The sequence below is a fragment of the Charadrius vociferus genome, unplaced genomic scaffold, assembly GCF_000708025.1.
Source record: "Charadrius vociferus isolate BGI_N301 unplaced genomic scaffold, ASM70802v2 scaffold32, whole genome shotgun sequence".
Classification (NCBI taxonomy): Eukaryota; Metazoa; Chordata; class Aves; order Charadriiformes; family Charadriidae; genus Charadrius; species Charadrius vociferus.
This window is the reverse complement of record NW_009647856.1, coordinates 6,065,874-6,080,458: the sequence shown is the minus strand read 5'-3', so window position 1 is coordinate 6,080,458 and position 14,585 is coordinate 6,065,874.

Below are 14,585 nucleotides of genomic sequence, written 5' to 3'. Positions count from 1 at the left end.
AGCTACCCATTATCCAACTCGACAAAACTGTGCCCACACTAAAGCAAAGACGAAGCTACTATGTAGTGTAGTAAGATAGAGTGGTCAGAAAAAGAAAGGGTGCTGGTCACGTTTCAGATATGAGGTATGGAAGGACGAGGGCTAAAAAAGAAATCAAAGACACCGAAAATCTCCCATCAGGGATGGAGCCCACTTTTGCTATGTACCAATCTAGAATCTAGGATTAGATGTCTCACAGTTCTGGGAATATACAGTGAAAATATAATGGCTTTCAGTATAAATTGTTGGATGGTGATTTCAAGAGTTAAGATACAAGCTTTGCATAGGGAAGGAACATTCTTTGGCTGATATTAGGGTTTATTTCTTTTAGACAGCTTTTTCCAGAGTCTTCTGACACTGATTTATCAGTGATGCTGTGACTCTGTAGTCGGTGGCTGGTAAGCTTTTAGAGGACTGAAATGCCACTCCAAAAGCATGGATATTCCCCCTAAAGCCATTGAGAGTCACCCAGAACACCCAAGTGTGCAATGCCAAGGTGGAGTGTATGAAAACTGCCTCACTGGAGAGCTTATCTGCAACAGTCCTGGCTAGAAATTCTCCTGAAAAATGCAACCAACAGAGACTTTTCCATAATCCCTGTCTTCAGTAACTCCCTTTACATTCAGACAAAACCAGGAATCAGGAAAAAAAAGAGAGGCAAAGTTATACGGGAGCTCATACCTCCCAACTACTTTGCAGAGAACTGGCAGTAGCTGGGTACTTCTTATACCTCCAAAATACTTTCACTCCTTTAGTGAAATGCTGGCTATAGTCTACTATTGCCCTATGAATGCTTTGTGCACTTACCTCCTGGTGGGTTTACCTGGACTTCTACCTACAGGGATGTCTCAAGTTTGGCCTGTAAATGACATTACGTATAGTACCCTCCAAAGGTTGGGTTATACAACTGGGAGTGAAGTGACATGACTGCCTCTATCGGCTCTGCCAAAGTCTCTCTATGTGACCTTGGAGCCTTTTTGTGCTGATCCCCACCTGTAAAATACAGATAATAACTCTTTCTCTACTGTACATCATAGGGTTGTTGTGATGCTTAATTAAAGCATTTAGAAAGTCTTTCAGGAGCTGCAGTCTATAAATGCTAAACGAGGCCGTTATTCTTCTTCTCCCATGGTTACCGTCAATTGTTTTATTGATCTAGTCCATTATAGACTCAGGAAAAGGGTTGTTTATTACAGTGGGAACTCAGAGTTGAAATATTTCTCTCCTCCTCACTAGACTCAAAACTTGCTCCCACAGATGTTTTTAATCATCAAACATATTGACTTAAGTCTACAAATTGGGGCAGGAAAATACTGAGTATAATTCCCCACTAACTAAAGGCCTTTTTCAGATCTTTCTGTAACAACTGACGTGCTCAGTTTATTGGAATCTATTGGGACTTAAATATGAAAAAACTTTGACAGAAAAAAAATCTCTGTTCTTCAGTTACAGCTGGATGAAAAACCAGTTGATATCAATAGGAAGCTTCCCACTATTACACAAGGCTGTGGATCAGATCATTGATGTTCTACAACCTGATGGTACATAAAAATCTCATAAAAATGATTTCACTGAGACTTTTCCATGCAAAGAAATTGCAAAATCAGTCCTTAGTATTTAAATGCTTTTAGGACAAGTGAATTGTTGCCAGTGTAAAGAAATGATTAATAGCAAAAGATAATTTAGCTACAAGCACTGTTAAATTTTCTTTCTCATTACTATGAACATGCATCCCTGCTAAAAATCCAAAACATGCTGTACTAGCTCCATCCAACAGCAGCACTTCCAAGATGTCAAAGTACCTTGGCAGCCCAATTATTACTTGTAAATCCCCCCTACATACTTACATTATTCAAAGAACTATTTTTAATTAGTTCACAAGTTAGGCAGCAGTTGGTAATATAACGTTTAACATCTCAGACAAAGTTGAGCAATAAACAGGTGCTTTGTTACTGCACTCCCTTCTTTTTCAATTACAGGGAGAATAACGTTTTTACAAGGAATCAAACAAAGGTTAATTTGCAATTAGAGCTTTATGATGGGAAGAGGCTCTGTTGGTGAGTCCTATGACTCATGAGTCCATCACTGAGACACAAAAAGGAAATGGAGGTCAAAAAATACTCCATGGACATGTCCTGATGCTTGTCCATTGGTTGGCAGCTTCCAGCTCAAATTAGGTCCTATTAGTGAGGCACTAAGCATGCACATCAGAGGTGGAGTCTGCAGAGCGAAGATGAAAATTTACCTACGTAAAATAGAGATTAGGAGAAAAAGCATCATCATCCCTTGACTGGAATGGGAAACTGGGAGATTAGGTGGTTTGCCAAAAATTGCAGCAGAAATAGGAACAGAACTTCTGTCACTTGGCCTCCAGCTTGGTGTCTCATTATAAGATAAATTCTGACTTTATGCTCTTTCTCCTATGGTCCTACATAAATCGCTGTGGGCTAGGTGAGGGTTAGAATTCACAGGATGGCTGTTAATCTGCAAGAAGAGTCCATGGCCATTTACTGTGACCTACTGGAGGGAATGGGGAGGGGATGAGAGCCCATCTTCAGGTATCTCCTGGAGACCAGCTCTTGTCTGTCCATACCCATAGTAGGCATATTGTTGTTGCCTGCATGGCATATAAGGAGCTCTATGCATTTTGGGTTCCGAAGCAATGCTTGGGTAACTTCCGTGAAATAACACTGCAATAACAACTAATGCCCTGTCATTCCCAAAAACCAGAGGTGTGCAGGAGAAAGAGGGAGATTCTCCTTAGAAAGGGAAAGTCTAAAATAAAATGAGGCATAGTAAAGCCCCAGGAATTGTTTGTAATGGGGTCCTGTGGTCTACAGTGTCCTTGGCTGACATGAGCCACCGTTCCCTGATTATTATGATAGGAGGACACCTCACTTGCTCTCAGTTCACTAATGAAAGGTGATCTTTAACCCTCTTTAGAAGGGAAAATCATCCTTGCTCCTCCTGACAGACAGGATACACATCCTTCTGCTGCTTGCATCATGCCTGGAGATTGGCCTTACAGGTATGTTTAATGTGCAGGATACTGATATGGCTAATGAGTCTGAGGCTCTTGTCTTTTCTCCAGCAACAGGTTGAAACAAGGATTACAAGTCTAATCAGCCACTGATTTCCTCATTCTAAAATAAAAACTGAGTACATCTGTGAGACTTCCTTGCTATTCAACTCCATTTATTTAACAGACATTTCAATATAAATGCAAGGTATATACACTTACCTACAGTGCAGCACAGGCAAATTTGGACACTGATTTTTATTTTTATTTTCTAACCAGCTCTTGAAATGCCTGAACAGGGATGATTTGCAGAGGTTGGCAAAGCCGGGTCCAGCCACTTAGTGGCCAGCAAGCCAATTATGGAGCATGAGGATATACAACCCCAGCGATGGAAAGCTTGTGCCATGAAAAAGGAGTGTTCAAGTGCTCCAGTTACCGTGGTTTAATGGTTAATGAATACTTCTCTATACCCTAAGTCATTGACATTCATCATACATCAGGGAAAAGTAGTCCATGAAAAATAAAAATTAAAGTTTGTATATGCCATCTGAGTTTTAAGCCTGTAATAATCTTTTGGATTTTACTGTTAAGCTCTTAGCAATCATGAAAGTTAAAGTGTGCTTTAAAATGAAATCTGGCAGCTGACTTTCAGTATAACCTGACTCCGGGAGCTAAGGATCTAAAAACAATTCCAATAACATAAGGTTCATTCTAAAATTATGAAAGTTGGCAACTGTAGTCTGATAAAGTGGCACTTTCCAAGTCCTAAGCAGAAGGTGGGGATAAAAAAAAAGGAAAAACCAGTCTGCACCCAGGTTGGAGCTAACATCCACCTACCTCTTCCTCGCCCCCTCATTCACCTTGAGAAGAGCAGCCCGGCAAAGTAGGATGCTTCATTGTCCATGCATGCTTATTCCTCACGCTCCTGCACCCCAAACCTGAGTCTTGCCCAGGAGTTTAAAGCAGGTAGGCAAATGACTGCTGCTTGGATGTGATGTGTAATCCAGGAGCTGAGTAGATATTGCCAGCCTTGTGTCAGCATGACAAATTGCCAAGCATCTCCTGAGCAACTGCATGCGTGCTGGAAACTTGCATGCACTTCCCAAGGTGACAAACCACAATGGAGGAGGGTTAAGCTAAGGCATCATCCAGCACTCCTGAGAACTGTGCACCATCCCAGAAGATGGTCCTAGAAGAGGGACCATCATGGTCTCAGCTGAAGTGGGGCAACCTCTCTTCAGCTGTCCTAAGTCAATGCTCTTTCCAGACCCTCCCTTGCTATGTCTAGCTCATGCTTTCACTCAAGCCCACAGTGGGTTTCAAACTTCATGACAAAATTTGGAAAAGTAGCCCAAGAGGAGCCCAAAGGAAATCACAGAGTGGCCCAAACATGGGCACTCATTTGCGGGAGGCAGGGCCAGCCCTTTCCATGATCGATGGCCCCAGGCCTGGGCAGCACATATGCCGGATGGGTCACCTTAAATCAACCTGTCTTCCTTCACATTTAAAACTTCCCTTGATTAATGGTGCTGAGATCCTGATAAATGAGAATCAGCCAAGTTGTGCATACAGATATCTGGGCAGATTAAATAATTAATCATCCTGTAATTAATAAAGACAGATACTGGCTTATTCTGAAGTTTCTCTCCTCCTCTCCTCGCACAGGCTTTCAAAAGGTTTTTGACAAAAATAACTACAGACACCAGCAGCTAATCCTGCTTTGTGGGGGAGGGGGACCCCGCTGCTTCGTTAATGTGGCAAAATCTGCGCATACATTTGAGCAGTAATGAGATCTCCAGGGCAAAGTATGACATCTGCTCCAGAACTTCTAAAATACAGGTTAATTTATACCAGCCAAACCTCTTTGAAGCCAGGCAGTTTGATTTTCAGTTGTAGACTTAATGTAGTAACGTCTGACAAGCATTCAGCCCTCAAAGGCCTTGCCATTACTTAGCTCCCAGTGAACGAGCCTATCAAAGCACTTTATAAATAATACAACCAAATAATCCATTGGCAGAGGAGCAGCAGAGTCCTTGGGCATCATCAGGTGAGTGGTCACTCGCCCCAGAGGTGGTCATGCTGACAGGGATCGACCAAATGCCCACAACATCACCATTATTCCCGCTATGATCACCAAGACACTCAGGCATGTAAGGACTAAATAAGAAATGACATAAGGAGGATCTAATAGAGCTGGGAATTAAAAGAAAAGGTAAAACTGGAAGTTGGAATTGTCTTCCTTCAGGGTAGACCAGGCTACTTACTCTCTTTACTTTCCTGGGCAAACATTGCATTTCCCTTTTCTTCTTTTTTTTTTTTTTTTAAAAAGAAAGAGGAAAACAGCCAAGGTATTACAACAAAATTATCAAATTAGTTAGTATACTTTTGATACATTTGGAAGGCAGATTGAGCTAGAAAATTTGCATCAGCAAGGATCATTTTTGGTGGGTGATGGCTGAACTGGGCTGTTGGTTCAAGTGCCCTAAAGAAATGTTTCCAGTCCCTTCCTGGTAATCTCTATACTCCTTTGCACCTTCTTGTGGCAGGACACTCGTTTGGGACCCAGCAGTTCAGGTCTCTGCTGGACTAGAAATGGTCCTTAAGTGAAACACAACAGAGGCCAAATGGTAGTCCAGAAGCTGTCTAACACCAGTTAGGGCATCTGTGTCCTAGCAGAACTTTTCACTTTTGTTAAACCAATTTGTCTAAAGTAGTTTATCCTTAGGAAGGTTAAGAGATAATTTGATTACAACCTATTAGCACTTGCGTGGGGAGATATTGCACAGGACTCAGTTCTTCAACCTGAAGTAAAAGTTGTGATGAGGTCTAAGGGATGACAGTGGAGGCTGAGCAAATTCAGACTGCAAATAAGGATCTCGACTTTTTCCTCTTGTTTAATTTTGTTGTATTTTTGTTGTTGTTGTTTAAGAAGAATGGTTACTAATATCTAAAACAACTTACTAGGTGATATACCAGATTACCAATCAGCTGCAGCCCTCCAAGCAGCTCTTTCCAGAAATATATGTCACTGTCTATTCAAAAGTTATGGATTTGATACAGAAATTACTGCATGAATTTCTAATGCAGAAGACTAAATGCTTATGTTTTCTGCCCTTTAAAAGCCATGAACCACAAATGTGAATGAGAAAAAGCAATTGAAAAACACAGGTCAGTAGGCCAAGCTGAGAATGAGTCAGGTCCAGATGTGTCTTAGACAAATCAATTTATTTCCCCTTGTCTGAAAAGCCCTTCCAACAAATTATCTAATGAGATTATTCTAAATCTTTTTCACAAAAGTCAGTCTCAAATCTGATTTCAGAGATTACCTGCTCTAATAATCCAGACATAATGCCTAAAATGCACTCAGGAATGCTGGGTCCAGTATAGGACATATCTACACTACCGAAGAGCTACGCATACCCCAAGAGATCCTGCTCTCTGGGATTCTCCGGGAAAAGGTGCTGTCTATTTTGTGCCCTTGCCAAACACAAATGAGATTGGGGAAAAAAACCAAAAAAAACCAGAGCAAAATTAATGGAGCAATATGGACACTATCAGGAATGCAGCAGGAAGTAATCAAGTACAAGATCACGTTGCTTGTGTGACTGTTGCCATGACATTCAAATAGCTCTTACTATTATCATAGACTATGAATATTCTGTTGGCTGATTGATAGTCTGTGGCTTTTTTTCCTTGTAAGCAAATGCAATGACAATATTAAGCAATTACTGATAATGTCACCCAGCTGCTTTCCTACCGCCTGGGTGATGGGATTTCTGAACTGCAGAAATAACAACAAATTTATTAAAGTGTGGAGCGTCCCTCTCTGCTCACTGGCATTGCATTTGACCGGTGACAGCACAGCAGAAGGTTTCATTATAGCAAATTAAAGAAACACATCCTCAGTAAACTTTACTATGGGAAGTACCATGGGGCTTATTTAGCTTTGATTAGATCAATGAGACTGTCTAAACACAGCAATTAAAAATACAATTGGTAGCTATGTAGCCTGCTTTAAGGCATCTGCATGCTTGAGAAGTTTATACAGGAATAAACTTGCTAAAGTACATTTCCTGATTAGTAAATAATCAATATGCAAGGTACTTTGTAGATTCATGTGGAAAAATTGTGAAAGCCAAATTTTCCTCAATTAAGTGTTGCACTAGCAACCTGCCAAGAGCCATTGTGTTGGGCTTAATTTATGGGTGATTTACCAAATTGTGTCCATATTTTTCCTTAATTATCCAGCAAGGACTATACGTCCCAGCATGCAATGCCTTAACACGAGCCAAGCAGAAGTTTGAGCTTGGATCAAAGACTGAATGTTGGCTCCTGCTGTCGTTGGGTGCGATGGAGCCACTGGAAGCATAATGGGAAGGTTTGCAACCAACCCTGGTGTGGGATTTGGAGTTGGTCTTTGTCCACAGGCAAGACCTGCGTCTGATGGTCAGCACTAATATCAACACCTCGTGTAACTACTTACAGCACTGAGGACTTGGAAGATACATCGTGGATGATCATGCTGGAAAAAGAGGGAGTTTTAGATGCACTTCTGTGCCAGCTTTTTATTACTTGTCCTGGAAAAGAGAAATCCAGGTCACACTTCGGAGGATGCAAAGAGGCCTTCTCCTCCCATCACTTACGCTGCTCCCTCCTTGCATGCATGAGGCTCACAAGGTGTGAGAAGATCTGGTCCAAAGTGTACAGTGTCCCAGCCAGCCCTGAGAAGCACAGTTCCTATGGTGAGCAGTAGACATTAAAGGCTGGCTCCTTGCTAGCTGTGAATTGGTGTGGCTATAGTGAAGTCAAAGCAGATACAGCACGTTACACAAGCTGAAGATTGAGCCCTAAATTCATAGGGGTTTGCTGAAGTTGCTCTAAAACCCTATAAAATCCAACACAGATGAATATTCTGCTCATGGGGTTTTAATGCATTTTATGGAAGGGCTTTTATTTTGTATTAATTTTTATAGGATGGTTAAAGTAAACCTGCAGCAACAGTAGCATTTCTGTTTAATTTTACAACAATCTGTCAATAAAAATTAGCATGTGGATATGTGTGGAGAGAAAAATATTGGAGGTTGGCAAATTAGAAAAGATGTGAAAGGTGTCACAACAACAAAAAGCAGCAACTTACTGGTAGGGTAAATCTCCATGCGATGTAGAATATAGTTTAGATTGTAGTGTTCTGAATCCCAAACTGCATATGAATCAACAGCATGATGGTATATTGCAAAAAAAAAAAAAAAAGATATGAAGTCAGATCTCATCTGAGGGATGTGTTCAAGATGTAGCAGACATATCTGTGACCTGGAGATTGCGCCCATGTTTGCAAACCATCTTCTAAGAAATTACTGGACAATTTCTGGAAGAGGGCAATGGGGATGACTATGGTTTAGAAAATGTGACCTGTGAAGAAAGGTTAAATGATGTAGGTTTCTGTGGTCCAGAAAAGAGAAGCCTGAGGGTCTGTGAAACAGTTTGTCATAAAAAGGTGGTAGATAGGGGAGGGATTAATTGCAAGAGAAAGCCAATCTGTCTTAATCTGTAGAGAAAAATGAAGCAGGCATTAAGAAACCTTCTTCATCCATAATTCTAGTTAAGCACTGGGAGAGGACCTGGCTACCTGGGGGTCAAATCTCCCGTGCTGGAATTATTGAAAACAGCTTCAACAGACTCCTACTGCAAACGCTGCAAATGTGCCTATTTTGTCGCCAAGCCCAAGTGCCTTCCAGGCCTGTTTTTTTTTGTGAATTTTGCTATATGCTGAGAGAGTTTGGCATATACTATTTGCTGAGTGGTTTACAAACAGACAGAGCTTCAGAATATACTTTTGAAAGGTGAGTAGGTGGGCAGGTATTACAACTTCAGTTTAGAAAACAAGGGGAGATAAAACCAGAGATTCAAGTAACTTCCCTAAGGCCAGGGAAGCAACAAGCATGTCAGGTGAGGTTCAACTACAAACATTTCCGAATCCAGCAGTCCCCAGGAGCTCACACCCACCCTTTCTTTCTCAGAGCATCTATCTTTTCAAATGAGCTCACTTTTCATCTGAGCTCTATTTTCATGTAATTGCCTGGCAGCTTCCTTGTTTTTACCCTTTGCTAGTGACCGCGTTAATAATTGCACACCTTAACTTTGTAGTTGCCTTATTAGAGGTGAATACAGCTGCTAGCCAGCCGTCAGACCCTGCTATCAGAGCTCTGCTGAGCTGCATAAAACAAAGCAGTGACCCATGCTTTTGCACCAGTGGGCAAAAGGCTGCCACTGATATCACCACCAAACCTTTGGTACCAAGAGTCTCAGACCATGACCTGTCTGGGACTGGAGGAGAGTTGCTTTCTTGCCTGGAAGATGGTCTGGCCAGCACATGGCAAGAGCACATGTCTCAGTGCCCACTGCTTGCTTGACCTGTTCCCTTAAACAAATCCTCAGGAAAATCACTCCTGGCCAGCTCAGAATACCAGTTTCAAAGGGGGATAAACCATCTTTCGGAACTAATAAACTTTCATACAACGTTGGGATAAGGTGAGGGCTAGTGCTTTGTGAGTTTGCTGGTGAAGAAGTTTGCTCACTCTGAGCACGCCACAAACACATTTTAAGATGAGAGCCCTGCCCACCGAAGCAGCAAGCACGAATGGCATCACTTCAGGTTTACAGCCATTGCTTTTTTTTTCTTTATTCCCCCCATTGTTTTTTCAGTTCATTTATAAGGCATCCACAGCCTTGGGGGATGAGGAAAAAACACACCCAGAATAATACAGATGTAATTCAATATGTTTCACCCCTTTCTCACTGACATTTACTTGGTCTTTCCTCAAAATATCCTTCCACTTTCTTCTGCTTTCTACTTGAGGTATGGAATACACTCACATTGCGCTAGGTATTAATTAATCTCTCATAATCAGCTGGCTAGAGGACCCTATTATTAACATGGTTTCTTTTGCATTACAGTCAAGCCAGAAAATCTTTATGACTTGTGCCTGAGGATTAATACCAAACCATGGCTGACTTCTCTATGGAATTACCTCCTGTATTTGCGTTAATACCAGCGGAGATCTTCCTGAGCAGCACTACCACTGTGCACACCAGCAATTGCAGCTAATTTGTACATATGCTTCCATTGGACAGACGCCATGCAATTAAGAGGACATCCTCGAGGCATTAACATTTCTTGTCTCGCAGTAAGTGCAGCGGGAGAACGCAGCAGAAGTTTATAGGGTGTTATCCATGGGAGTATGTTATTTCAACAGTATTTCTTATGAATCTGCGAGGACGATTCATAGCTGGGCAGGGAGCCAACACAAAGAGGTTTCTGAGGCCACAGTGGGAATCTCTTAAGTCCCTGTTTGCTGGAAGAAGACAAGGCAGCATGGGGTGATGAAGCTGGAAGAAGAGGATGAGGCAGCATGAGGCAGATGGTGCTGGACTGGAAAACTTCTATGTCCCTACTGGCCTGTTCCCTCTGGGACCCAGACACCAGGACCTTACCCACACCCTTCAGGGTATCTGTAATCCCTAGTCCCAGCTCATCAGCTAGGTCTCTGTGAAGCTTTGACTACAGAAAGGGTACCAAGGCCTTCACCCCTCCTGGGGAGGAACCAAGACACTTAACAGCAAAGACACTAGTGTGCTTCAGGCCCTCTGTACCAAACCGAAGGACCAGCCAGCTCCAAAGGACCAGGGCCAAGACCTTAGCCAGGCTAGGTCCTTTCCACTTGAGAATTTCTGGGGTGCAGGGAGCCTGTGGGTGACCTTCCTTGAGCAATCACAGCCTGCCTGGCCCCAGGGAATCCACCAACTGAGTGCTCTCAGATGCTACTGCTGTAGACTGGGAGAAAGTCTGAGACTAACATGTTTTGAACAAGACATCTTGAAAGCAAGCAATCTGGAAAAGCTTTGACAGGAAAATTTTAAGCCAAATTTCCACCCCATGTGGCTCTCAGAGGCTCAGTGAAGCCCATTACTCTCTGGCAGAAGGATCTTGGCATCACGGTCCATCCCAAGCTGTGTCCAGACGGTCCATTTCTAAGACCACCTGGAAATGGTAAAAGTCTTCGCCTTTGCAAGTCTGGCATCAGCAGGACTGTGTCTATCCTCTTTATCAACATATTACAGGGAGGAAAGCACTTGATCCTGCTCCCTTCTTCCTGTCTCACTCCTACACTTAAAAAACCACAAAATATATGGAAAAAAATTCACTCAAAATACTGCACTTTCAGCTGCACTGATGTTGAGAGAATAACATTCACCTCCACCATCAGTGCTAAAATGATGTATACTGAGGCTTCAGCGCTGCTGGCTAATTTAGGAGTGTTGTCATCATCATAAAAGGAAGAAAATCGATTCAAATCAAAAGCCCACAAACAAACTATGACCTTATTCAAATCAAAAAAAAACCCAATCCCAACCTCTGACAGCTATGGTAGGATGCCAGAGAAGCTGAGAAGCCACGCAAGATGCACAGTATCGATTACTGTGTAATAATGATTTCCCCTCAGCCCACAGACTCCACCATATACTTCATTCTGCATTCCAGAGCACGTCTCTGAGCATCGCTGTGGCTGGGAAGTAACACACACCAGACAGCACGGGGGGTTGCAGGTTAAGTACAGCACTTAGGTTTTATGGACCAGAAGAGTAGATAAATTCTGTCAAATGAATGTAAATGCTTAGCATTAATTTTTGCTTCTGGGAGTCTTTAACCACTTCCTTGGGTTTGTGGAAATATTTCTAAGATTTCTCATTTTCACAACTCCCCATGAATCTCTCCTTGGTTCTGAGTTTCAGTTTGGTTTGACTTTGGTTTTGTTTGTTGATACCAATGCAAATATTCCTGATTCTTTGCTAAAAACTTCCATGGCTTGTCTACAAAGGCATAATCTCTGGTAAGAATTTACCAGTTAATCTATAGACGTTGAAGTTTTAAAGAATTCCTAATTTTTGGTCCTTATTCTACACTGTCTGGAGCATCACATAGAGAAAGGACCGGTCACTGGCTGAATATGAACTGGCTCAGTTCCTTCAAAGTTGGTGGTAGAACACAGGTTTGCATTGCTGAGCCTCTGCCCTGCATTTCATTCCCTTTGGGTTTGGTCTTTTCTCCACTAACACTGATTCTTTTGCAACATACGTAGTAGGCAACGTAGCTTTATTTCATCTCCTGGTTTGTACTGTGGATGATATCTCCTGGTGAAGATTAATGGCTAAATATGATTTAACAGCATAGATACTTTCCACAGAAAATTAAAAAAAAAAAAAGAAAAAAAGAAAAAAAAACTTTCTCTTTTTCTGTCCAGATTGAAAAACATTCTTTTCTTTTTTTTTCTTTTTCTTTTGTATTTGTTTTTTTTTTTCCAGCCTTTGATGGCTTCCCAGACAACTTTACCATCTTTCTGTACATCTGTGGTGTTCCCATATTAATGTGACTCACTCTCACAAATAAGCCTGGGATTCAGCTGCGTGTACAAGAAACTGCAGTTTATCTCTCCTGAGTTTCAGAAGTTATGCCAGCAGAGACTCTGACCCTACACAATGTTATCTCAGTCACCCGCTGCTTCTCCCACCTTTCCCTTTTTGCTGTACCCAGGAGAAATGCGGGCTCACTTGGTGAAATTGGTTTGTGATGTCTGTGGGAGAGGTTTGAAACATTTGGCTTTAGTTTCCCTTTGCACTTGCTGAAGCACCAGAACACTGTTATCACCCATTTAAGAAGATCTTCCAAAAAACTTCAAACCCAAACATATGTGACAAAACTGTGGCCTAAGCAAAAGAATCTATTTAGAACCTGAAAAGAGCTGGTTGGAGGTTAAAGAAATGCTAAAAAAATGGTTTTGCTTAATGTCTTCTTAATCTACCTGTCAATCTACCTTAATAATAATATTGTGTTCACTAATTAGAAAATCTACACTCAACAACAATGCAAATACCATCAGTAAATGTGCATGAGTGACTTAAACCAGGGTAACTACTGGCATATGCAGACACACATTTCTAAAAGTGAGTTGCAACACAGTGTATAAGTCACACCCATTATATAAAGCTTTCTTTACTACCTTATCAAAAAAGGGCAAATAATGTGATGCAGCTTTTCATGTGGGATATGCAAAGACATTTATTCCAAGGAAAGACAGCATATAGAGAGATGCAAGTGGAAGGACACAAATTCACTCCCCACCCTCAGCATATGGTTTTGCCACAGTGCCGTATTTTTATTTGTGCTTTCAAAAGCTGCCTGGCCTTTTCATGTAGTCAGTTCAGCTCTGCTCACATCTACTCCCACGACTATCTGTTTTGTCAATCTGGGTTACTTGGAAAAGGTGCAAGGAGGAATGATTAACTGCAGTCAATTTATCTTGAACTCTTAGAAGGAATTAATAACATGAGGTTAAGTAAAAAATAGCCATATGACAATAGTCATATGCACGTTGGCATGATACACGTGGAAACCGCATTGGGTGAAAAGTTAGAAAATGCCAGGCGTAAGTGGATGTTTTATGATGCAATTTTTAATTGCATGATCATATATGCTCCCTTCACCCTAACCTCTGCCCCCATGATTTCCTTTTTCCTTGTGTGGGGTGGAGCTGTCTTAAGGATGAATTAGTGAAGGCGTCTGCTTTCTAAAGGGCTCTTTGGCATTTGTGGCAGGCAGAAGGTGCACAGGGAATGAGGCTGAGGAGCACTGCGGAAGATGAAACAGTCTTCGGGTGAAGACAGTTGGTGATGGGTGATTCATATATCCCAAACTTTTACTAATGATCCCTGACATCTAAGCTTTATTTTCGGGTTTGTGAGCGACACCCCTGGGACACGACTTGAAGAAAGCCTGGGCTCCGCCAGAGGCAAATGGTGAGGGGCACAACGAACACAGAAAGCGCTGTATAATGTTAAGGATGCAGAAAAGTCAGAAATGGCCCAAAACTGGAGGAGACCTTTAACAATTCCTTCATAGCTCAGTTCTGCACCAATTAAAAGGAGACAAACCCACAGTCTGATTACAGGTTTGGTGAGCTTTGATACTGTTGCAATTAGTACTACAGAAAAAAAATATATGAGAAAATGAATAATTCTGTTTTCAGGGCAGTATTCAGTAAATAAGACCTAGGGTTATTCACTGAGAAATAAGGAGAATACAAAATAATGAATGGCTGCTCATTATCTGACTATTGTCCACCTTATGCACAAGATGAGAAGAAACCTGTGGAAAAAGCAGTGTGAGACTGTGTAATTAGATGGGACAGGGCTGCAGGGATGTCCCTTGCTCTGGTATTTCCCAGCTTTGCATCTTGATGGTGTTCCCTCTTTACAAAGCAGCTTTACATGTGTGGTTTTTACCACCTGCACCCAAGTGGGACACAGGATCTGGGCAGAAGGAGGTTTCCACACCACAGACAGAAGTCCTCTGCCACCTCCTTTCCCCTCCATCCCTCACTCATCCTCTCCCCACCACATCTATTTAGTCCTGATTGCTACTTCTCAATCTCCTTTCTCCAGTCCTAATCCTCTGTCTGCATCCTGCCCCCCC